Consider the following 25,916-nt stretch of genomic DNA (forward strand, 5'->3'; position numbering starts at 1 on the left):
ATCTGGACAGATCTAATCATGTCCGAACTCCCCAACAGAGCATCATCAACCGATGTCAGCTACAGATTGGCTACACACCCAGTTGTAGCGCAGCCCCTCTGTGGGAGGAACTCACTGTTGTGAACAAGAATCAAAAGCTGGTAGAATACCAGGGGCAAGAGCCTACGATTTCCTGTTTATCCATCAACCACCCCAGGGGAGGGATTGAAAAATGAGAGATTGAAGAATAGAGAGATGTGTGATGAGAGAAAAAAGTGAGAAAAGGGCTCTTTCAAAAAAATAGAGCTTGAGGGCCGAGTGATGTGAGGATCACAAATGAGAAAAGGGTGGGAAACAATACCCGGTGAAACAGGCTCCCTGTGCACGTCTGTGTGTTGTGTCTTTTGTTTTGTCTCGATTCTTGTCTTGAGTCGTTCCGAGCTTGTCTCGAGGTGTTTAGGTTGTTTACCTTTTGTTTTTCGTTGTTGAGTCTTTTTCACTGTGTTCAGTCGTAGGCTCAATACCTGATTAAGAACTCATTTCTTAATTTCAAAAATAAAATCGTTTTGTACTCAGAGTGCTGTGCCATTCTTCACGTTTGTACAAAACAAGATTCGTTCTTTCATAAAATCGCAGGGTTCAACCCAGGTCGTGTGAGAACAGTAAAATTAGGATCTATCTAAAGCTATATAGGTTCCGGACTGCAAAGCAAAAGAAAAGAGGGAAAATCGAAGCATCTGAGTGTGTTTCACCTTCAGCAAATTCGGCGATTGTACTCCGGATGTACCTCTTCAGGCCTTATCACTACTCCGAAGTATGAGTGTGCCTCTACCTCAAGCTCAAGACCAGGTCTGCTTCAAGCCAGAATGGCAATCAAAGTGCTCCCTCAGAAAACCAGTCCTTGCTAGGAAAGAAAGGTAGTAACTGTGTTTTGGAAGTATAAGCAAGAGCAATCCACTTTCAGCTCAAATTGTTTCTGCGGAACTTTCAATTCATGTCTTCGATAGCTCATCGTCAGTCGACATGCACGAGATGTATCCTTTTGAAATATATATTGTGACCCCTCTGAGAGGTAAATCGAAGGTTGTGTTTGAATTGGTCTTGTTAAGGCTTGTATTCCCTTATTCGGCATTTTGTTCCAAATATGCGTTGTCACGCACGTTCCACTTGCATTGTGATGCACGTTTCAATCGCATTGTTATACACACTCTGTTTTCGAAACACCGGGATACGTCCCTACGTTTCTTTCTTTCCGAAACACCGGGATACGTCCCTATGTTTCTCTCTCTTTCCGAAACACTGGGATACGTCCCTATATTTCTCTCTCATTTTGAAACACTGGGATACGTCCCTACGTTTCTCTCTTTCCAAAACACCGGGATACGTCCCTACGTTTCTCTCTCTTTCCGAAACACCGGGATACGTCCCTACGTTTCTCTCTTTCCGAAACACCGGGATACGTCCTCATGTTTCTCCTACCTTTCCGAAGCACCGGGATACGTCCCTATGTTTCTTCTTCCATTCCGAAACAACGGGATACGTCCCTATGTTTCTCCTACTTTTTCGAAGCGCCGGGATACGTCCCTATGTTTCTCCTACTTTTTCGAAGCGCCGGGATACGACCCTATGTTTCTCCTACCATTCCGAAACAACGGGATACGTCCCTATGTTTCTCTTTCCATTCCGAAACACCGGGATATGTCCCTATGTTTCTCATTCCTTCCGAAACTCCGGGATACGTCCCTATGTTTCTCATTCCTTCCGAAACTCCGGGATACGTCCCTATGTTTCTCTTTCCTTCCGAAACTTCAGGATACGTCCCTATGTTTCTTCTTCTCCCAAAACTCCGGGATACGTCCCTATGTTTCTTCTTCTCCCGAAACTCTGGGATACGTCCCCACGTTTCTTCTCTCTTTTTGAAACACCGGGATACGTCCCTACGTTTCTTTTCCTTTCTGAAACACGGGATACGTCCCTATGTTTCTCTTTCCATTCCGAAACAACGGGATACGTCCCTATGTTTCTCCTCCTTTGTCGAAACACCGGGATACGTCCCTATGTTTCTCCTCCTTGTTTGTAACATTGGGATACGTCCCTAATCCTTGGGATACGTCCCTAACCTTTGGGATACGTCCCTAATCCTTGGGATACGTCCCTAATCCTTGGGATACGTCCCTATCCTTTGGGATACGTCCCTAATCCTTGGGATATGTCCCTAATCTTTGGGATACGTCCCTAATCTTTGGGATACGTCCCTAACCTTTGGGATACGTCCCCAATCCTTGGGATACGTCCCTCATCCTTGGGACGCGCCCCTATGTTTCTCCCTCTTCGGTTAAAAGCGTTCGGAATACGTTCCAATGCTCACACCATTTCGAAACGCCGGGATGTGTCCCTATGTTTCTCCCTTCTTTCCTAATCCTCGGGATACGTCCCTATGTCTCTCCCTTTTTGGCCAAAAGCGTTCGGAATACGTTCCAATGCTCACACCATTCCGAAACACCGGGATATGTCCCTATGTTTCTCCCTGTCCCATTTCCCCACACGATTTCAGTGTGTTTGGAATTCATCTTAGGTTGCATTGTCATGCACACCTCTTCACTTGCGTTGTCACGCACATTCCACTTGCATTGTTTTATCAAATCGGCTTCGCGAAAGCGTATAAGTCCAATTACAAACCGGCATCGCGTAGCATATAAGTCCAATTTTCAAGTCGGCTTCGCGTGGCGTATAAGTCCAATTATCAAAATCTTCCTACATATCAAAGGGATACGTAGGCAGCTTGCGGGTACAACCATTCATTCATTTGCATTTTGTTTGTTTGTCCAAGTCTTCGGCCATGTCAAAAATGGGTTGTCTCTGGGCTTCGACATTCACTCCCGTCATTCCTATGACTTCCGAGTTCTGTCAAAGAGGGGCAACTGTAGACACCCCATTTTTGACCGCCCTTAAGACTTGGGCACCACTGATGTTTTACTTGGTGGAGAAAGGTGTGCAGGGCAAATGTTCAGTTTCTTTGGCAAGGAGAGAGGCAAATCCTTCAAAACACTTTGTTTAGGGGTTTGGAGTTGAAGAAGAGAGGAAAGGAGAGGAGAAAACTAGTTTGGGAGAAGTTCGGCATGAATCCGGGTCGAAGCGAGTCGAGCAGCCCTCGCTGAATCGGGCTTATCTGTCTGTACACTTGGAGTTTAGCTACGGGGCCACCACCGTCGGAAAGCTTACTTCTGGGGTTTCATTTTGCACTCAAGAATCTCTTAAAGCCAAGTCCGGGTGGGGGAGATATGAGCAGCTGAAGTTGGGCATCATCCCGGTTGGATCGAATCTGCGCGGCTTCACCAAAATGGGCATAACTTTTTCCACAGGAGGAATTTTAATGCAAGGTTTGCGCCATTGGAAAGATAACTTCCGGGGCTTCAATCTGAACGTCCACCGGAACTTTTTGACCTCATCAGACACCCATCGGCACTCTATTTATCCGACCGGCCAGTATAAATTGCAGGTCGGCAATATATTGCGCCAACCGGCCATTTATTTTGCCGATGACCTCCTTTCATGGCCGATATGACCCTTTTGCATCCCTCAAGCATGGTGCATTCCAGCTGGAGTGCACAGACCCATCCCCCCATGCACGGGTGTGGCTATTTTTGCACCTTTGACCACCTTTGACCCCTCTTTTTGCACCCTTTGCTCAAGACTTCTTGAGGAAGCTTTGACCCCTTGTCTTGGCATCCTCAAGAAGCTTGACCAGCTGTCTTAGATTCCTCTATAAGTCTTGCCCCCTTTGCCTCCCTTGACCCTTTCTTTTTAGCTTGTCTTATAAGCTTCAAGCCCTTCCCTTTTGCCTATATAAGAAAGCCTCCTTCTCTATTGTTTTGGTTCAGCAAAAACCAGACCTAGGGCATATATATCTGATATATATACACCCTCTCTCTATATATCTCCCTCCCTCTCTACGCTAAGCCTCAAAACACCAAGTCCTACACCCTTTTCTTCATCACCACCTAGCACCACACTACCACTTCCATTCCAGCAGCTTGGAGGTCTTCTCAGAGGCTAGGAGGCAGCTTTTCTTGGTCCAAGAGGCAGCAAAGGATTGGTCTTCAAGGGTGAGTTGATTTCTCCCTCTTTCTAGCTCATTTTTGCAAGTTTTCTTAGCCCCTTTCGCTTGCTGTTTTGAGCTCCGACCAAAACTGAAAGTGGCATTTTTTTGAGCTCTATTTCATCTTTCATTCAGGGTCTTACCCTGTTTGGGACCCCCATTTTGCACTTGCTTCATTACCCCTTTGTATGCCATAATCTTGCATAGTATTTTTGGCCAATGTGTAATCTGTTTCGGAGCATGATGTAAACTGTAGATAGGCTTATTTTGAGCCCTTATTCAACATTGAAAAAGGGCTCATCACTGTTTGGGACCTCCATGTGCCCCTTGCCATTATCCCCCTCTTTGATCCCCATTTTTGCATGATTTATTAGCCTATTGAGCTTCTGTTCTTGGACCTTGGTCCGAACTGAAAATGGCCCTATTTTGACCCTCTCTTCATGTTTCATTAAGGGTCTATGGCTGTTTGGGACATCCTTTTTATACTTCATGTTATAGCTCTCTTGGTGCCATTATTTTGCATAGCATTTTGAGCATACCTGTGTTTGTTTTTGGGCTCTTTTCAGAACTGTAAAAGGACATATTTTGGGTCCCTCTTCAACATTATTGAAGGACCCTCAGCTGTTTGGGGTCAGCAGCTGTGAGTTGCTTCTTTACCTCACATTTAGGGCCATTTTTGCATGCTAGCTTAGCCCCATTTGTGTTTGCTGTTTGGCCCTACTTAAAACTGAAAACATGCTTGTTTTTGGGCTTCCTTGAATCTGTCTTCATATGTCATGACCAAATAATGCATGCTTTGTATAGCTGTAGGCCATTGTGTATGCCTAATCTTGCATTTCGGGACCATTTCATGCATCGGGTGCCATGTTTCCGTGATTCGGGGCTGTTTTATATCACATTTCAGTGCTGAAATTATATGCTTGTATGCCATATTTCATGCCTCGCCATGCCTTGTTAGAGTTGCATACTATGCCTTAGGTTTGGTCCTCGGTTTGCGTGCATGCGTGCACGCGTTTCGAGAATCTCATTTTCATCTAATGGCCACCGATTTTGGCATGCTTGCGAGCTATCCATGTTAGTTTAAGTCCATCATCGCATGTTGTTGCATGCCATGTTTACTTACATGTTTAGGTTACGCGCCTAGTATACATTGCTCATTTGAATGTTCATGTTGCATACTTAGCCTCCATGCCTAGGCTGCATTTCATTGAGCATGCATCCATTGCCTCTTGATCAATCATGATAGGGGTTGGGGCCCTTTGATGTGTTTTGTGCTTGCATTTCATTTGATATCAAAGTTGCAAAACTTGGCCTCTTAGGCCATCATGCATAATTAATGGCCCGAGGGTCGAGGGGCATACTCCCTTGAGTTCATTACTTGATTGGGAGAGTGGCCATGCATACACTTGCTTGAAATTCCATGCCATACACTGTCTGTTCTTGTTGCTGTCAAAAACCAGATTCTGCAGGAACTTTCTGCCGACCGGCAGTATTCAGTGCCGACCGGCAATCCTTCCTGGGCCGGTTGCTTCATCAGCAGCCGATGGATATTTTCAATGGCCGGTGGACATTTCCTTCAGCCGATGGTGTTCCACAGTGTTCAGGGGACCTATCCCAGAACTTTGGCAATTTTCAGAGAAGCAGGGCAGTGTAAACCGAGGCGGCAGTGGTATGGTACGGACTTTCAGGGCAAGACGGGTTCGAGCATGCATCATTTGCGCATCCCGAGGCAGGGGCTGTGGCCACCTTTCCTTTTGCATTCATTCTGTTAATTAATTAGAAATTTTGTAATAATTAATGTGTTTATTATTCGGACTGTAATATTTATTTGGACCCTCCGAGTGAGGGCAATTATGTAATAAGTGTGGGTGCGTGTGTGTGCATGTCTTCCAATCCCCACTTCTTTCTTCCCTTTTACTTACCTTCTTTGATGGTTAGTAATAGGACATGTTTAATTTAGCATACCTTATGCTATGCATGCGTGCATCCATACATTTGTCTTGCATGCACCGGGCTCGGCGCATCATTCTAACTGCATCTGTATTTCAATTTCCAAATTGAATACGTGTTAGTTGTAGCATTTCACATGTCATCGTAGATTAGCCGAGCCTATCCTAATCACATTTTGCTTGTGTTGCATTAGTCATTTTAACATGAACTAGGATCACGCATGTTTGCTAACCAGTTTATTGTTTTGGCTTGGAGTACGATGTAAGTAATTTATGCTTTAGCATCTCACATGCGTGTGAATGTTAACATGACAGCATAATTAACCATGTGGCTAGATGCTTATGTGATAAACTGTCTGAATGCCTGTGGGTGAAGGTTGGATTGTTTGAGTTGGAAAAACTCGTTGAAATCCGTGTTTTAGCCTACTTGCGAGTAGCAAATTCCAAAGCGCTTTTCAAAACAAACGGATATGCAATGCTTGTTTCCAAATTGGGCAATCTAGTCTATACTTGTTTGCTGTGCGCATAACATAGTGATTCTAGGCTAATAACCGGAATAAGAACACATAACGTTTTCAAAATCAGATATCATAGTTAGTAGAGGCCGGTTTTCGGACCGGGCGAAAGAGGGTGCTCATAGCTGACCTTCCCCGATCGTACCCAAGCTCCCGAGCCAAGACAACTTTGGTGATGACGGACATGTGGCCTTCGGCACCGAGTCAGGGTTTCCTAAATTCCCCCATAAAAAATATTTAGGTGGCGACTCTGTATCTGGCGAAGCAGTCCATGTTTGGCACTTCTTTTCAAAAAATCTGTTTCTCAAAACGATTTGCCAGATTTGGACTCTTTGGTTCAAGATTAAGAACCGTGACGATTTGAGAGTCCGAGTTGTAGTAACCCCAAATAAACAGAACGGGACTCACCCTCCCGGGGCGTTCGGGGACGTCTACACATATCATTTGTATCAAGTCTTGCCTTTTAGAGAGAGAAACTCTAGGAAGAAGGAGGAGAAGTTTAAGCTAGAGAGAGTGAACTTCCAAGCTTGATCGTTGGAGCTTGAACCGTTAGATTCGAGTTTTGAGGTTAGAATCGTAACCTATTCTTGTTGTTCTTATTGATCATCTAGCTGCATTGCACGATCAAACCTGTTCTGCACGCCATACATCGATTTAAAGTTGGTTTTAGAAAGAGAAAATGGTTTTCATGTGTTTTTAAAGAAAAGCCTCGTTTGATCCGAAAGTCTGCATTAAGGCTCATATCTTGGTGTTTGTTTTGATAAGATCTTTGAGTATGGGTACCCAGGTCTATGTTTTTGAAAGTATAGCATGAAATCTCAGCTTTTGTAATAGCAAGTTTTGATCTTTGCATTCATCTTCCTCATGTTCATGTTCTTCATGTTTATCAAGAGGGAAACTCAGATTTTCCCGACTTCACTTTTGAATGTGGCCATCGAGGCCACACCTCGGCAAGGAGGTGTGGGACTTCGGCCTAGACCTGGTGGTTGCCCAGCTTGTTTTTCCAAAGATATGAAACTGTGTTTTGACTTGGTTTGACTTAGTTTTTGAAGAATGCCGAGGTCATTTGCATGCGTGCTAGACTTGTTTTGAGTAGTGCATTCAATAGACTTTGCCATGTGTTTGTAGGATTGGGACTTGCCTCGACCCCGACGTTTGACGAACTATGTGAGTGGTATTTTTAATAAAGCTATGTTATACGTTTGATAAAGACTTTGCTTTTCTTTGTTTTGAAAGTGTTTGTTAAGCATGAATAATTGTCCCTGTTTTGTATATCAAGTATGATCTTGTCTTGATGACCTTCTCGGAAAGTCCCTTGTGCTGGAGGACTCTAAACTTTTGCAGCACATCTCGTTTGAAAGTCCCTTGTGCTGGAGGACTCTAAACTTTCGTAGCACATCTTGTTTTGGAAGTCTCTTGTGCTGGAGGACTCTAAACTTTCGCAGCACATCTCGTCTTGAAAGTCCCTTGTGCCGGAGGACTCTAAACTTTCGCAGCACTCTCGTGTTAAAAGGCTACGGGCCTTTGTAACATAGGTCCCTTGTGCCAGAGGACTCTAAACTTTTGTAGCACCCTTGTTTGAGATGCCTCTCTTGCCTTGCCTTGTTTTGCCACGGACGGTTTACCGCGTGGATACGTTTGCCGGAATGTTATTATTTGTAATATGTGATGCTAGTAAGTATCCCTTGAAGCTTTGAAGATTTGTTAGATGGACGAGGTCCATTCCTTGTTATATATAAAGTTTTGTCTTGTATTGTTTTGAAAGGATTTCGGCTATTATTCATGCAAACCCCTTTATTATTTATACCATTCACTGAGTATCCAAGCTCAACCTCTCTATATATATGTAGGTGATGAACAAGAAGGCGGTGACGCCTAGATGTGATTCTGGAGCTTATTTTGGGTTTTTGATTATGTCGGCTTAACCTGTATTTATGTCGGCAGTCTTGAAAATTATGCTTCTCGATTTGTACTACTTGTATGTTGCATACGTCGACTTGAGAAGCCTTTTGATCAAGATGTGTGTTTTGTATGATTGTTATGTCGGCAAAGAAGATGTCGGCAACCTGGCAGACTGTGTTCTTAGACTTGTAATTTGTACATTTTGTTTATGTCGGCTTGTGGAGCCCTTTGCTAATATGTAAGATGTAATTTGTACTTTGCTTTGTTTGTAAATAAGTTATAACCCATATGTAGATGGTTGCTATTTCATTTGACTTATGCACAGCTCTTATGGACTAATTTGATGGTATGTATTGCTTCCGTACTTGTGAGCCCCATATATTTATACTCTGTTGTGTGTGAATTTTGAAAGTTGGCCTTCGGTAATCTCGGATTACTGGCCATCATGGCACCAAACTACTAGGGGTGGTTTGGAGTCGTGACACTCTACCTCTGGCACAGTTTGAGGCAAGGTTTACTAGTTTGTGTAAATTTGCTCTAGATTTGGTAGCAACGGAGGAGCAGTGTTGTATTGAGTTTGAGGAGAGGTTATGCGATGATATCCGATGGAAGGTAGTGGGGTGCATGTATAGGAACTATCACACATTAGTAAAAGCGGCGACTCATGTGGAAGTCATTAATCTTAAGGCTGGTTAGTATGAAAGACAAAGGGGCATATTGGCGAGTTCTTTGGTTCAAGAGCACACGAGACCTAGTAGGAGGCAGAGGAGAGCTGAATTTCAATCACCATCCCAGTACAGCATCAATCTAGTTTTACCTCGTCAGGTTCATTTGTTAGAAGATTGTCAGAACCCAAACTTGCCCCTATAGGTTTAGCATTATCACCGGCCAATAATCCTAAGATTACCGAAGGCCTCTGAAACATATTAACAAGAAAAGGGGCTAGCGGAAGCAAATATTAAAGTACAATGTCCATAGAGCTGTGCAGACTTATATGGGATAGAAAATTTAAAACTTTATTTACATATATGATGACGTCATCGCGTGTATAGATATAACAAAAGTAACTTAGCCTTATATATAGAAAATAAACAAAAGCTTGTCCAGAGAAACAAAAGTATACCAAAACTTAAGACTTCATTTCAAACTTGACCACACTAAATTCTAGGAACTGGGATAACCCTCGCTCCTGTTTACTGATGATAACACTGATTAGTGCTAATCTATGATTAAGTATGCTAATTGACTGACTGAATGAAATTCTGAATCGATTGATTGATTGTGCTAGTTTGAATGCAATTCAATCTGTTGACTGTTAAATTATCTGATCATGTTTTATGTTTTAAACTGCAAATTGAAGGCCTTATCGGCGACCGAATCTGAAATTGATTGATGTTTTGTGCTAATTAAGATTTATATGATTTTCTGGTATATTTAATTGAAATGTGATTTGGTATGATTAAATTAGATTTAATAAAGCTAAATTACAAGAGTTGGACCTATCTACAAATTTGCCACTTAGTGGATTAATCTAGGACCCTTTTGTTGAATTGAAGCTTTTATCATGCATGCATGTACATATTGTGAAGTTTTAAGGTTGTTTCCATGGGAAATCTTACTTGCATGTTTACATTTTGGTTCTAGTCCATGAATTCATCTTGATTTTGAAGGAATTGGCTCTTTGGAGCAAGTATTTGAAGCCTTGGAGTTGTTTAAATCCATGCATGTTACATTTAAATTATGTTCTTGAAGTTTTGTTTGAAAATGAGCTTAATTGACTCACCTTTGGGCCTTGATTTTACAAATTGAGCTTTGAATCATGTTCTATTATGAGTTTTGAAGTGTTTTCCAAAAAATTATCTCATAAGGATCGAATTTGATGTATTGAAACTTGAGTTTGAGCTTGAAGTTCAAATCTTGAAATTCTAGATTTTGGACTCCCGCTCGAGCGGGGTAAGTGGCGCTCGAGCGGGAAATTCGTGCATCCAGCACTTTTGTTGTGTTTACAGTCCGCTCGAGCGGGGTTTTGCACGCTCGAGTGAGTACTTGTGTCACACGCTCGAGCGAGTGTCGAGCGCCCATCGAGCGTGATTTTCACACATCCAGTACTTTTGCAGTCCGCTCAAGCGGGAGAGTTTAAGCTCGAGCGGAGGCTTTTGTTTGCATGTCCGCTCGAGCAGGGTAAGTGACGCTCGAGCGAGACCTCTGTTTTCTGAAAATTTTGAAAATGTTTTTAAAGTACATCTTTGCATCCTTATAAAATCCTAGGCACTCTTAGGCCTAGTTTAAGGCATCTTAATGAGGATATTGATGTAGAACCACACCGAGTCAAGATAGGGATTAAGTTATTATTTCCCAACTGTGTAGCTTAGTGTGTGTTCACTCTATAACTGTGTAAGGTTGGCATCCGAGAACGCGTACTAGCTTATCTGTAGCCCAGAACTCTGTGAGTAACAATGTTGTAAAGATATGTTCAATTGAGATTATTTTCTGAACAATGACTGTACTGCTTTATGAAATGACACTGTTTACTGAATAAATGTTTGTCCTATTTGTGAACTGTATTCGTGGCATCCATAGCAATTTACTGTTACTGACTGCTACTGTTGCAGAGATCTCTGTCGGTTCCCATGTTTGGAACCATTACTGATGGCCATCATTGACTGTTCGGTCTGTTAAGACCTACTGTACTGTTTTGCTATTGGGTGTACCACATATGACTATTATAGTTTCTGATTGACTGTTATAGCCTGAAATATGAGCCACAAACTGAATGACTGATATACTCTTTAAATGACTATTTTCAATACTGAAAGGACATTCATTCTTAACCTCTTTATGCATATGTTATTCACTGGGCTTTAGCTCAATGCTCATATATATATGTAGGTGTTCAGGCACCGGACCGTTGCTAGAAGCGTCAGGGTAAGCTCTCGTTTTGTCAAAGCCAACCACCGTGCCTCACTGCGAGGTTCCAAGTCCTTCAAGCTAGGGCTTTTGGGGTGTTTTAGTTTTTTCCCTTTTTGTATCTGTTTTATAATTACTGTATAGACTGAATGATGTTGTACTGTACTGTTCTGATAGGGATTGAGTCCCTGTTCTAAATGATGTATATATTGTACATATTGTTTTGGTACTGATTGTATATATATATATATATGAAAAGTCTTTTTGCATACAGACTGTCACAGCTCATTGGACATCTTTTAATTACTGTTTTGGCTTCCGCCAGCCCCTGTACTCTGTATTACTGTATTACTGTTAAGCAGGCCTTCGGTAATCTCGGATTACTAGCCGGTTACGGTACTAAACCCATAGGGGCGGGTTTGGGTCGTGACAGAGTGGTATCAGAGCGATACTTAACCACGAGTTATACCGCACACACGTGTCCAAATGAGCTATAGGATGTCCTAGAAAAGTAAATAGGGCATTGCATGAGCATAAAAAGTGTGTGTGGCCACGACATGAATATCTGTGCTAATGTGTTTAAGTATGCAACTGTCTATGTTTATTATTGCTATAATTGTCTATAATGAAATGGATAATGCAAGAACTACTGATGAAACTGAATCATCTGAGGCCAGAATGGCAAGGCTAGAGAGAACAGTGGAAATGTTGATTGAGGCCATAAGGCTGCAACGACAGAACCAACAGCCCCCACCTCCTCCAGTACAGCCAGAGCCACCTGTTAATGACGATATAATAGTTCTTACACAGAAGTTTAGTAAGATGAAACCGCCATCCTTTCAGGGAAGCCTTGAAACCTTAAAGGCCGAAGCGTGGGTGCTTGAAACAGAAAAGTTATTTGAAGTCTTTCCGTGTTCTGAAGCACATAAAGTGCTACTGGCTACCTTCACCTCACAAGAAGAGGCCAGGAGGTGGTGGATGCTAGTCCGTGACATCGACACCGTTATGACTTGGCCTCAGTTTAAGGGAGCCTTCTTTGAGAAATACTTCCCACAGTGTGTTAGGGACATAAAGGTGACTGAATTTGAACAACTGAAACAAGGGTGGCTGAGTATGAGTCAAAGTTTATCGAACTTGCTCGTTATGCACCACACATGGTGGACACTGACTATAAGAAGGCCAGGAAGTTTGAAGGCAGCCTTAATGTAGAAATTCTTGACAGAATTAATGTTTTGAAACTGTTGAAGTATGTAGATGTTCTTGACAGAGCAATAATGGCTGAGTCAAACATCGAGGCATTGAAATAGACTGACACACCATCGACCGAGTGGCGTGGTAAAAGACGGAGTTTTAAATTTAAGAAAGGCAGAAAAAATTCATCAAACAAAAAGCCGAATACAGGGTCAACGACTAGTTCCAGTCAGGGAAGTGGTTCCATACTGCCCTGTTCTGAATGTGGTAAGAAACACAAAGGCGTTTGTTATAAACTTTTAGGTACTTGTTACAGGTGTGGCAAGGTGGGCCACATGGTCAAAGATTGCCCTTCCACTCCTCAGGGCAATAGTAAAGCTGCACCAAGCGCCGCAGCATCAACTGCTCCACCGAAACCCAACCCCAAAGCAACTGGGAAAGAGCCTATGAGGCAAGGCCGAGTGTTCACACTCGTACCAAGAGACGTACAAAATACCGAGACCGTCGTGTCAGGTATACTCTTAATTTGGGCTCAAAATGCGTACGTTTTGATTGATTTGAGGTTTACACATTCGTGTGTATCACATGCTTTTTCGCAAAAATTGAATAGACCATTGGAACCCATGAACTACCTGTTAGCTGTATCTTCACCTATTGGGGGATCCATGACTTGTGCTTATATGTACCCTGCATGTGAAATTATTGTTGGAGAGGCACATTTGTATATTGATTTACTGCCATTGAATATAGATCATTTGGATGTGATATTGGGAATGGACTGGTTAACAAAATGCCATACTACCATAGACTGCGTAACAAAAAAAGTTGTTTTCCGTCCACCCGGATTGCCTGAATTTGTGTTTAACGGAGTAGGAGTAGTACCTCCCCCATATCTGATTTCATCCATGAAAGCTCTCAAACTGATTAGAAAGGGGTGTAAAGGGTATCTATGTTCTGTATTGACTGTACCTGCTGATGATAAAACTGATGTAAACAGTATTCCTATAGTCAGAGAATTCTCAGATGTTTTTCCAGATGATCTGCCAGGGGATTTGATTGACAGGGAGATTAAGTTCACCGTTGATGTGATTCCGAGTACACAGCCCGTATCTAAAGCTCCTTACAGAATGGCACCAACTGAATTGAAAGAGTTGAAAGTTCAGTTGCAAGAATTGTTAGATAAGAAGTTCATCAGGCCCAGTACTTCACCGTAGGGCGCGCCAGTCTTATTTGTGAAAAAGAAAGACGGCTCACTGAGACTCTACATTGGCTACCGTGAATTGAACAAGGTAACAGAGAAAAATAAATATCCATTACCTCGTATTGATGATTTATTTTACCTGTTACAGGGTGCCCAAGTGTTCTCCAAAATTGACCTTAGATCTGGATACCACCAGTTAAAAGTCAAGACAGGGGACATAGAAAAGACTGCATTTCGAACGAGGTATGGACACTACGAATTTCTAGTTATGCCTTTCGGAGTTATCAATGCACCTGCTGTATTCATGGACCTTATGAACTGAATTTTTAAACCATTCCTCGATGACTTTATTGTTGTATTTATAGATGACATTTTAATTTATTTCAAAAGCATGGAGGAACATGAACATCATTTGAGAATTTCCCTACAGACCCTAAGAGAACAGAAACTTTATGCTAAATTGACTAAATGTGAATTTTGGCTTGACAATGTTATGTTTTTGGGGCATGTAATCAGTAAAGATGGAATTTCAGTTGATCCACAGAAAATTGAAGCAATAGTGAACTAGCCTAGACCGACAAATGTTACCGAAGTTCGAAGTTTTCTAGGCTTAGCTGGGTATTACAGAAGGTTTGTCAAAGATTTCTCCAAAATTGCTCTACCACTGACATAGCTGACTCAGAAGGGGATATCATTTGACTGGACCGATCAGAGGGAATCAGCTTTTCAGGAGTTGAAAACTCGACTAGTGACTGCACCGATTCTCACTTTACCCTCAGGTACGGATGGTTATACTGTATATAGTGATGTTTCTCATAAGGGTTTGGGGTGTGTTTTAATGCAGAATGGGAAAGTGATTGTGTATGCTTCTCGACAACTGAGACCGCATGAAAAGAACTACCCGACCCATGATCTAGAACTTGCTGCAGTGGTGTTTGCACTAAAAATTTGGCGTCACTACCTTTACGGGGCGACATGTGAAGTATACACCGACCACAAAAGTTTAAAGTATTTCTTCACACAAAAAGAACTGAACATGAGGCAGCGGAGATGTTTAGAACTGATTAAAGACTATGATTTGCAAATTTTGTACCATCTCGGGAAAGCTAATACCGTTGCTGATGCATTGAGTCGGAAATCAATTGGAAATTTAGCCTGTTTACTCACTGGACAGAAAGAGTTGCTATGTGACCTTGAGAGACTTGAAATTGAGATTGTTTTGCGTGAACAAGGTGGAACCTTAGCTACTGTTTCTGCTCAACCGGCACTGTTTGAAGAGATTAAAGAGAAACAGCAACAGGATGACTTCTTGAAGAAGATCATCGAAGAACGGGAATCTAAACCGAGGCCGGATTTCAAATTTGAGAATAATGTGTTGAAATTTCAGGGAAGATTGTGTGTACCGAATTATTCTGAACTGAAAAGAAGAATTCTGCAAGAGGGCCACAATTCGAAATTGTCTATCCATCCAGGAAATACGAAAATGTATCAAGACTTGAAATTGAATTTCTGGTGGCCGAGAATAAAGAAAGAAATTGCTGATTTTGTGTCAAAATGTCTTCATTGCCAACAAGTTAAAGCCGAACATCTACGACCCACAGGTTTACTGCAACCCTTACCGATACCGGAGTAGAAATGGGAACATATTACCATGGATATTATTGTTGGTTTACCTCGCTCCAGTAAAGGTATGGATTCAATTTGGATTATTGTTGATAGATTGACTAAATCTGCTCATTTCTTACCTGTCAAAACAATTTATAATGCGGGCAAATTGACTATACTCTACATTGATAAGATTGTTAGATTGCATGGAGTGCCTGTGTCCATTGTTTCTGATAGGGACTCGAAGTTTACATCGAGATTTTGGCAAAGTCTGCAGACAGCATTGGGTAATGAACTGAGACTGAGTAGTGCCTACCATCCTCAGACGGATGGCCAGTTAGAGAGAACCATCCAGACTCTAGAGGATTTACTGGGGATGTGTGTTCTTGATTTCCAGGGAAATTGGGAAAGTCATCTACTGTTGGCTGAATTCGGCTACAATAACAATTTCTATTCAGGTATTGGTATGGCGCCTTTCGAGGCTTTGTATGGCAGAAAATGCTGATCTCTGATTTGCTGGGTAGAAGTTGGAGATGGGCCTTTGCTTGGGCCCGAGATTGTACAAGAAACTACCGAAAAAGTGAAACTGATTCAACAGAGACTGAAAACTGCACTGAGCCGACAGAAAAGTTATGCAGATGTCCGAAGGCGAGACAGAGAGCACGAAGTAGGTGATCATGTTTTTGCGAAAGTGACACCGATGAAGTGCCTGACCCGTTTTGGGGTTAAAAGCAGGTTAGCGCCGAGATATGTCAGACCGTATGAGATTATAGAGAAAATCAATCCAGTGGCGTATCAAGTAGCGCTTCCTCCTGAAATGGAGCATATGCATAACGTGTTCCATATTTCTATGTTGAGGGAATACCTTCGAGATCCCTTCCATGTGATTGAGCCTACCCGTATAGTGCTAAGTGATGACTACACTTATGAAGAACTGCCTATTCAGATTGTAAACAGACGGATCAAGAAGTTGAGAAATAAAAAAATACCGTTAGTGAAAGTTGATTGGCAAAACCATGGTGGCGTGTATGCCACTTGGGAAAGGGAAGATGATATGATCAAAAGATATCTTGACTTGTTCCCATTGAATCCTGTTTTCTTCCATAATGAAGGTAATTCATGTTTGGAAGACCAAACTCTTTATAAGAAGAGGAGACTGTGACAACCCTCACTCCTGTTTACTGATAATAACACTGATTAGTACTAATCTATGATTAAGTATGTTAATTGACTGACTGACTGAAATTCTGAATCGATTGAATGATTATGCTAGTTTGAATGCAATTCTATCTGTTGACTGTTAAATTATCTGTTCATGTTTTATGCTTTAAACTGCAAATTGAAGGCCTTATCGGCGGCCGAATTTGAAATGATTGATGTTTTGTGCTAATTAAGATTTATATGATTTTTTGGTATATTTAATTGAAATGTGATTTGGTATGATTAAATTAGATTTAATAAAGCTAAATTACAAGAGTTGGACCTATCTACAAATTTGCCACTTAGTGGATTAATCTAGGACCCTTTTGTTGAATTGAAGCTTGTATCCTGCATGCATGTACATATTGTGAAGTTTTAAGGTTGTTTCCATGGGAAATCTTACATGCATGTTTACATTTTGGTTCTAGTCCATGAATTCATCTTGAGTTTGAAGGAATTGGCTCTTTGGAGCAAGTATTTGAAGCCTTGGAGTTGTTTAAATCCATGCATGTTACATTTAAATTATGTTCTTGAAGTTTTGTTTGAAAATGAGCTTAATTGACTCACCTTTGGGCCTTGATTTTACAAATTGAGCTTTGAATCATGTTCTATTATGAGTTTTGAAGTGTTTTCCAAAAAATTAGCCCATAAGGATCGAATTTGATGTATTGAAACTTGAGTTTGAGCTTGAAGTTCAAATCTGGAAATTCTAGATTTTGGACTCCCGCTCGAGCGGGGTAAGTGGCGCTCGAGCGGGAAATTCGTGCATCTAGCACTTTTGTTGTGTTTACAGTCCGCTCGAGCGGGGTTTTGCACGCTCGAGCGAGTACTTGTGTCACACGCTCGAGCGGGTGTCGAGCGCCAATCGAGCGTGATTTTCACACATCCAGTACTTTTGCAGTCCGCTCGATCGGGAAAGTTTAAGCTCAAGCGGAGGCTTTTGTTTGCATGTCCGCTCGAGCGGGGTAAGTGACGCTCGAACGAGACCTCTGTTTTCTGAAAATTTTGAAAATGTTTTTAAAGTACATCTTTGCATCCTCATTCCATCCTAGGCATTCCTAGGCCTAGTTTAAGGCATCTTAATGAGGATATTGATGTAGAACCACACCGAGTCAAGATAGGGATTAAGTTATTATTTCCTAACTGTGTAACTTAGTGTGTGTTCACTCTGTAACTGTGTAGGGTTGGCATCCGAGGACGCGTACTAGTTTATCTGTAGCCCAGAACTCTGTGAGTAACAATGTTATAAAGATATGTTCAATTGAGATTATTTTCTGAACAATGACTGTACTGCTTTATGAAATGACACTGTTTACTGAATGAATGTTTGTCCTATTTGTGAACTGTATTCGTGGCATCCATAGCAATTTACTGTTACTGATTGCTACTGTTACAGAGATCTCTGTCGGTTCCCATGTTTGGAACCATTACTGATGGCCATCATTGACTGTTCGGTCTATTAAGACCTACTGTACTGTTTTGCTATTGGGTGTACCACATATGACTATTATAGTTTTTGAATGATTGTTATGGCCTGAAATATGAGCCACAAACTGAATGACTGATATACTGTTTAAATGACTGTTTTCAATACTGAAAGGACATTCATTCTTAACCTCTTTACGCATATGTTATTCACTGGGCTTTAGCTCACTACTCATATATATATATATGTAGGTGTTCAGGCACTGGACCGTTGCTAGAAGCGTCAGGGTAAGCTCTCGTTTTGTCAAAGCCAACCACCGTGCCTCACTGCGAGGTTCCAAGTCCTTCAAGCTAGGGCTTTTGGGGTGTTTTAGTTTTTTCCCTTTTTGTATCTGTTTTATAATTACTGTATAGACTGAATGATGTTGTACTGTACTGTTCTAATAGGGATTGAGTCCCTGTCCTAAATGATGTATATATTGTACATACTGTTTTGGTACTGATTGTATATATATATATATATGAAAAGTCTTTTTGCGTACAGACTGTCACAGCTCATTGGACATTTTTTAATTACTGTTTTGGCTTTCGCCAGCCCCTGTACTCTGTATTACTGTATTACTGTTAAGCAGGCCTTCGGTAATCTCGGATTACTAGCCGGTTACGGTGCTAAACCCATAGGGGCGGGTTTGGGTCGTGACAGAGTGGTATTAGAGCGATACTTAACCACGAGTTGTACTGCACACACGTGTCCAAATGAACTATAGGATGTCCTAGAAAAGTAAATAGGGCATTGCATGAGCATGAAAAGTGTGTGTGGCCATGACATGAATATCTGTGCTAATGTGTTTAAGTATGCAATTGCCTATGTTTATTATTGTTATAATTGTCTATAATGAAATGGATAATGCAAGAACTACAGATGAAACTGAATCATCTGAAGCCAGAATGGCAAGGCTAGAGAGAATAGTGGAAATGTTGATTGAGGCCTTAAAGCTGCAACGACAGAAGCAACAGCCCCCACCTCCTCCAGTACAGCTAGAGCCACCTGTTAATGATGATATAATAGTTCTGACACAGAAGTTTAGTAAGATGAAACCGCCATCCTTTCAGGGAGGCTTTGAAACCTTAAAGGCCGAAGCGTGGGTGCTTGAAACAGAAAAGTTATTTGAAGTCTTTCCGCGTTCTGAAGCATATAAAGTGCTACTGGCTACCTTCACCTTACAAGAAGAGGCCAGAAGGTGGTGGATGCTAGTCCGTGACACCGACACCGTTATGACTTGTGCTCAGTTTAAGGGAGCCTTCTTTGAGATATACTTCCCACAGTGTGTCAGGGACAGAAAGGTGACTGAATTTGAACAACTGAAACAAGGTACCATGTCTGTGGCTGAGTATGAGTCAAAGTTTACTGAACTTGCCCGTTATGCACCACACATGGTGGACACTGACTACAAGAAGGCCATGAAGTTTGAAGGCGGCCTTAATGTAGAAATTCTTGACAGAATTAATGTTTTGAAACTGTTGAAGTATGTAGATGTTCTTGACAGAGCAATAATGGCTGAGTCAAACATCGAGGCATTGAAACAGACTGACACACCATCGACTGAGTGGCGTGGTAAAAGACGGGGTTTTAAATTCAAGAAAGGCAGAAACAATTCATCGAACAAAAAGCAGAATACAGGGTCAACGACTAGTTCCAGTCAGGAAAGTCGTTCCATACCGCCCTGTTCTGAATGTGGTAAGAAACACAAAGGGGTTTGTTATAAACTTTCAGGTGCTTTTACAGGTGTGACAAGGTGGGCCACATGGTCAAAGATTGCCCTTCCACTCCTCAAGGCAATAGTAAAGCTGCACCAAGCGCCGCAGCATCAACTGCTTCCCCGAAACCCAACCGCAAAGCTACTGGAAAAGAGCCTATGAGGCAAGGCCGAGTGTTCGCACTCGTACCGGGAGACGTACAAAATACCGAGACCGTCGTGTCATGTATACTCTCAATTTGTGCTCAAAATGCGTATGTTTTGATTGATTCGGGGTCTACACATTCATATGTATCGCATGCTTTTTTGCGAAAATTGAATAGACCATTGGAACCCATGAACAATTTGTTAGCTGTATCTTCACCTGTTGGGGGATCCATGACTTGTGCTTATATGTACCCTGCATGTGAAATTATTGTTGGAGAGGCACATTTGTATATTGATTTACTGCCATTGAATATAGATCATTTGGATGTGATATTGGGAATGGACTGGTTAACAAAATGCCATGCTACCATAGACTGCGTAACAAAACAAGTTGTTTTCCGTCCACCCGGATTGCCTGAATTTGTGTTTAACGGAGTAGGAGTAGTACCTCCCCCATATTTGATTTCATCCATGAAAGCTCTCAAACTGATTAGAAAAGGGTGTAAAGGGTATCTATGTTCTATATTGACTATTCCTGCTGATGATAAAACTGATGTGAACAGTATTCCTATAGTCAGAGAATTCTCAGATGTTTTTCCAGATGATCTGCCAGGGGATTTGATCGACAAGGAGATTAAGTTCACCATTGATGTGATTTCGGGTACACAACTCGTATCTAAAGCTCCTTACAGAATGGCACCAACTGAATTGAAAGAGTTGAAAGTTCAGCTGCAAGAATTGTTAGATAAGAAGTTCATCAGGCCCAGTACTTCACCGTGGGGCGCGCCAGTCTTATTTGTGAAAAAGAAAGACGGCTCACTGAGACTCTACATTGACTACCGTGAATTGAACAAGGTAACAGAGAAAAATAAATATCCATTACCTCGTATTGATGATTTATTTGACCAGTTACAGGGTGCCCAAGTGTTCTCCAAAATTGACCTTAGATCTGGATACCACCAGTTGAAAGTCAAGACAGGGGACATAGAAAAGACTGTATTTCGAACGAGGTATGGACACTACGAATTTCTAGTTATGCCTTTCGGAGTTACCAATGCACCTGCTGTATTCATGGACCTTATGAACAGAATTTTTAAACCATTCCTCGATGACTTTATTGTTGTATTTATAGATGACATTTTAATTTATTTCAAAAGTATGGAGGAACATGAACATCATTTGAGAATTGCCCTACAGACCCTAAGAGAACAGAAACTTTATGCTAAATTGACTCGATGTGAATTTTGGCTTGACAATGTTATGTTTTTGGGGCATGTAATCAGTAAAGATGGAATTTCAGTTGATCCACAGAAAATTGAAGCAGTAGTGAACTGGCTTAGACTGACAAATGTTACCGAAGTCCGAAGTTTTCTAGGCTTAGCTGGGTATTACAGAAGGTTTGTCAAAGATTTCTCCAAATTTACTCTACCACTGACACAGCTGACTCAGAAGGGGATATCATTTGACTGGACGGATCAGAGGGAATCAACTTTTCAGGAGTTGAAAACTCGACTAGTGACTGCACTGATTCTCACCTTACCCTCAGGTACGGATGGTTATACTGTATATAGTGATGCTTCTCATAAGGGTTTGGGGTGTGTTTTAATGCAGAATGGGAAAGTGATTGTGTATGCTTCTCGACAACTGAGACCGCATGAAAAGAACTACCCAACCCATGATCTAGAACTTGCTGCAGTGGTGTTTGCACTAGAAATTTGGCGTCACTACCTTTACGGGGCGACATGTGAAGTATACACCGACCACAAAAGTTTAAAGTATTTCTTCACACAAAAAGAACTGAATATGAGGCAGCGGAGATGGTTAGAACTGATTAAAGACTATGATTTGCAAATTTTGTACCATCCCGGGAAAGCTAATACCGTTGCCGATGCATTGAGTTGGAAATCAATTGGAAATTTAGCCTGTTTACTCACTGGACAGAAAGAGTTGCTATGTGACCTTGAGAGACTTGAAATTGAGATTGTTTTGCGTGAACAAGGTGGAACCTTAGCTACTATTTCTGCTCAACCGGCACTGATTGAAGAGATTAAAGAGAAACAGCAACAGGATGACTTCTTGAAGAAGATCATCGAAGAATGGGAATCTAAACCGAGGCCGGATTTCAAATTTGAGAATAATGTGTTGAAATTTTAGGAATGATTGTGTGTACCGAATGATTCTGAACTGAAAAGAAGGATTCTACAAGAGGGCCACAATTCGAAACTGTCTATCCACCCAGGAAATACGAAAATGTATCAAGACTTGAAATTGAATTTCTGGTGGCCGGGAATGAAGAAAGAAATTGCTGATTTTGTGTCAAAATGTCTTCATTGCCAACAAGTTAAAGCCGAACATCAACGACCCGTAGGTTTACTGCAACCCTTACCGATATCGGAGTGGAAATGGGAACATATTACCATGGATTTTATTGTTGGTTTACCTCGCTCCAGTAAAGGTATGGATTCAATTTGGGTTATTGTTGATAGATTGACTAAATCTGCTCATTTCTTACTTGTCAAAACAATTTATAATGCGGACAAATTGGCTATACTCTACATTGATGAGATTGTTAGATTGCATAGAGTGCCTGTGGCCATTGTTTCTGATAGGGACTCGAAGTTTACATCGAGATTTTGGCAAAGTCTACAGACAGCATTGAGTACTGAACTGAGACTGAGTAGTGCCTGCCATCCTCAGACAGATGGACAGTCAGAGAGAACCATCCAGACTCTAGAGGATTTACTGCGGATGTGTGTTCTTGATTTCCATGGAAATTGGGAAAGTCATCTACCAATGGCTGAATTCGCCTACAACAACAGTTTCCATTCAAGTATTGGTATGGCGCCTTTCGAGGCTTTGTATGGCAGAAAATGCCGACCTCTGATTTGCTGGGCAGAAGTTGGAGATGGGTCTTTGTTTGGGCCCAAGATTATACAAGAAACTACTGTAAAAGTGAAACTGATTCAACAGAGACTGAAAACCGCACAGAGTCGACAGAAAAGTTATGCGGATGTCCGAAGGCGAGACAAAGAGTACGAAGTAGGTGATCATGTTTTTGAGAAAGTGACACCGATGAAGTGCCAGACCCGTTTTGGGGTTAAAGGCAAGTTAGTGCCGAGATATGTCGGACCGTATGAGTTATTGAGAAAATCAATCCGGTGGCGTATCAAGTAGCGCTTCCTCCTGAAATGGAGCATATGCATAACGTGTTCCATATTTCTATGTTGAGGGAATACCTTCGGGATCCCTTCCATGTGATTGAGCCTACCCGTGTAGTGCTAAGTGATGACTACACTTATGAAGAACGGCCTATTCAAATTGTAAACAGATGGATCAAGAAGTTGAGAAATAAAGAAATACCGTTAGTGAAAGTTGATTAGCAAAACCATGGTGGCGTGTATGCCACTTGGGAAAGGGAAGATGATATGATCAAAAGATATCCTGACTTGTTCCCACTGAATCTTGTTTTCTTCTAGAATGAAGGTAATTCGAGTTTGGAGGACCAAACTCTTTATAAGGAGAGGAGACTGTGACAACCCTCACTCATGTTTACTGATAATAACACTAATTAGTACTAATCGATGATTAAGTATGTTAATTGACTGACTGACTGAAATTCTGAATCGGTTGAATGATTATGCTAGTTTGAATGCAATTCTATCTGTTGACTATTAAATTATCTGTTCATGTTTTATGCTTTAAACTGCAAATTGAAGGCCTCATCGGCGGCCGAATTTGAAATTGATTGATGTTTTGTGCTAATTAAGATTTATATGATTTTCTGGTATATTTAATTGAAATGTGATTTGGTATGATTAAATTAGATTTAATAAAGCTAAATTACAAAAGTTGGACCTATCTACGAATTTGCCACTTAGTGGATTAATCTAGGACCCTTTTGTTGAATTGAAGCTTGTATCCTGCATGCATGTACATATTGTGAAGTTTTAAGGTTGTTTCCATGGGAAATCTTACATGCATGTTTACATTTTGGTTCTAGTCCATGAATTCATCTTGATTTTGAAGGAATTGGCTCTTTGGAGCAAGTATTTGAAGCCTTGGAGTTGTTTAAATCCATGCATGTTACATTTAAATTATGTTCTTGAAGTTTTGTTTGAAAATGAGCTTAATTGACTCACCTTTGGGCCTTGATTTTACAAATTGAGCTTTGAATCATGTTCTATTATGAGTTTTGAAGTGTTTTCCAAAAAATTAGCCCATAAGGATCGAATTTGATGTATTGAAACTTGAGTTTGAGCTTGAAGTTCAAATCTGGAAACTCCAGATTTTGGACTCTCGCTCGAGCGAGGTAAGTGGCGCTCGAGCGGGAAATTCGTGCATCCAGCACTTTTGTTGTGTTTACAGTCCGCTCGGGCGGGGTTTTGCACGCTCGAGCGGGTACTTGTGTCACACGCTCGAGCGGGTGTCGAGCGCCCATCGAGCGTGATTTTCACACATCCAGTACTTTTGCAGTCCGCTCGAGCGGAAAAGTTTAAGCTCGAGCGGAGGCTTTTGTTTGCATGTCCGCTCGAGCGGGGTAAGTGACGCTCGAGCGAGACCTCTGTTTTCTGAAAATTCTGAAAATGTTTTTAAAGTACATCTTTGCATCCTCATTCCATCCTAGGCACTCTTAGGCCTAGTTTAAGGCATCTTAATGAGGATATTGTTGTAAAACCACACTGAGTCAAGATAGGGATTAAGTTATTATTTTCCAACTGTGTAGCTTAGTGTGTGTTCACTCTGTAACTGTGTAGGGTTGTCATCCGAGGATGCGTACTAGCTTATCTATAGCCCAGAACTCTGTGAGTAACAATGTTGTAAAGATATGTTCAATTGAGATTATTTTCTGAACAATGACTGTACTGTTTTATGAAATGACACTGTTTACTGAATGAATGTTTGTCCTATTTGTGAACTGTATTTGTGGCATCCATAGCAATTTACTATTACTGACTGCTACTGTTACAGAGATCTCTGTCGGTTCCCATGTTTGGAACCATTACTGATGGCCATCATTGACTGTTCGGTCTGTTAAGACCTACTGTACTGTTTTGCTATTGGGTGTACCACATATGACTATTATAGTTTTTGAATGACTGTTATGGCCTGAAATATGAGCCACAAACTGAATGACTGATATACTGTTTAAATGACTGTTTTCAATACTGAAAAGACATTCATTCTTAACCTCTTTACGCATATGTTATTCACTGGGCTTTAGCTCACTACTCATATATATATATAGGTGTTCAGGCACTGGACCGTTGCTAGAAGCGTCAGGGTAAGCTCTCGTTTTGTCAAAGCCAACCACCGTGCCTCACTGCGAGGTTCCAAGTCCTTCAAGCTAGGGCTTTTGGGGTGTTTTAGTTTTTTCCCTTTTTGTATCTGTTTTATAATTACTGTATAGACTGAATGATGTCGTACTGTACTGTTCTAATAGGGATTGAGTCCCTGTCCTGAATGATGTATATATTGTACATACTGTTTTGGTACTGATTGTATATATATATATATATGAAAAGTCTTTTTCCATACAGACTGTCACAGCTCATCTGACATTTTTTAATTACTGTTTTGGCTTCCGCAAGCCCCTGTACTCTGTATTACTGTATTACTGTTAAGCAGGCCTTCGGTAATCTCGGAATACTAGCCGGTTACGGTGCTAAACCCATAGGGGCGGGTTTGGGTCGTGACAGGAACCTTTACGTAAGGCACGGTGGTTAGCTTGACAGAACAGATCCAGACTTGAAGTCCTAAGTTTGGTTGCGCGCCTGATCACCTACATACATATATAAAATAATGAGCTAGAGCCCAGTGAATAACAATGGAGTAAAGGTTTTGATGAATGATGTCCATAACAGATTCAAAAATCAGAATTTAGATCAGAAACAGATTCATATACTTATTCAGATTTGTTAACAGTCATTCGTGATACATTTATTAAGTAACAGATCAAATTGGTCATAAAGATCTACGTGCACAGTACTTGGTCATATAGACCCATATTCACATGGAATGGTCATTAAGACCCACGTGCAG

The sequence above is a fragment of the Camellia sinensis genome, chromosome 2 (assembly GCF_055761805.1).
Source record: "Camellia sinensis isolate YWXY chromosome 2, ASM5576180v1, whole genome shotgun sequence".
Classification (NCBI taxonomy): domain Eukaryota; kingdom Viridiplantae; phylum Streptophyta; class Magnoliopsida; order Ericales; family Theaceae; genus Camellia; species Camellia sinensis.